We start from the raw sequence: 1,506 nt of genomic DNA, 5'->3' as shown, positions 1-1,506 counted from the left end.
AAGACAATAGCTCCCACTGAATTTCTAGGCAATGAGAGAAGTGATTTCCATACTGACACAAGGAAGCATTTGAGGAATTGAGTAAAATCATCAGTCAACAAGAAAATGCAGAACAATATTTGAACTTGTCTGCTAACATATTAACAAGGAATTCTCAGAATTCAGTCCTACAAAATCAAACTAAGAAAAATAAAAGGGCTTTGTATTTCAGTGCACGTTCAGCAGCAAAGCAGGGTCAAGGAAAGGAAACTTAACCTTAACTCTGATGTATCTGATGAAGTACGTTTTTATCAGAAACAGCCAGTAATTAACTGATAAGAACTAAACATAAGATGGAAGTATAATGCTAGGCAGAGGATGGATGTTACTGAATCCAGTCAATAGTAAAGACACATGCAGAAGCAAATACAGTATTAGAGTGATGTCTGTCAATGAGGTTTGATGTGCATATGAAGACAAATACTAGTATTTGCTTGAGGCATCAGCTAGTTTCCACTGAAACAGACATTTTCACTCCTTTTGTTTTATTTCATTTTTGTTTAGGATAGGATTTTTTTCAGTCCCAGTGGTAATACTCTGTGTTTTTCAGTATGAATTAGGAGCACACATTCATATCCTGATGCCCTTGAAGTCCTGATCACTCAGAGGTATAGTTGTAATCTTCTATGGACCATTATACAACTCTAAAGTAGTTGTTTTCCATTTGTGATTAATATTTCATGAATAACAGTTGCAAGATTTTTTGGTATCAGCATGACCATCCATGACCAAATTATAGACTTATTTTGGATATAGTAAATTGCACCCAAAATACAGAACTAAACAAGACCTAGGTATCATATCTGATCTAGGTTAAAGCTTGGTGTATATTTAAATATTCTTATAAAACATTCTGTATCACTGTTCAATTAGAGAGTTGCATACATAGCACCTTTAAACAATTTATTCTTTAATATATAGGAGGCAGATGAACTCTGTAGTAGAACTGTCCTACATTTAATGCAAACAACTGACAGACAGTTAAGAAGCCCTGTCTCTGTAGGCAGACTGGTCTGAATGCAAATCAGCCTCTGCTTGGGGACAGCTGACAAGCACACTGGATCACATCACCTCAGCACTCTGAGCTCATTAGAGGAAATTTGGTGGAGTAAGTTTCACAAAAAGAAATTACTCCAAAGCTACATGATGGAAACTCAGCAGGTACAAAAGAAAATATCTATGATACTGAGTATTCAAGTTTGACATAGATAATACTCCCAATTAGATACCATACCTCAAAACTGCTGTTGTAACCTCAGTCTGTGTGTGTGACTGAATAATAAACCATTTATAATATCCAAAAAGGCCCTCTGATCATAGAATCATAGAATGGTTTGTGTTGGAAGGGACCTTAAAGATCATCTAGTTCCAACCCCCCTGCCATGAGCAGGGACACCTTCCACTAGATCAAGTTGCTCAAAGCCTCATCCAACCTGGCCTTGAACACTTCCAGGGAGGGGGCATTAT

The sequence above is a fragment of the Antrostomus carolinensis genome, unplaced genomic scaffold (genome assembly GCF_000700745.2).
Source record: "Antrostomus carolinensis isolate BGI_N321 unplaced genomic scaffold, ASM70074v2 scaffold43221, whole genome shotgun sequence".
NCBI classification, from domain to species: Eukaryota; Metazoa; Chordata; class Aves; order Caprimulgiformes; family Caprimulgidae; genus Antrostomus; species Antrostomus carolinensis.
The sequence above is the reverse complement of the archived record's forward strand: the minus strand, read 5'-3'. Positions refer to the sequence as shown.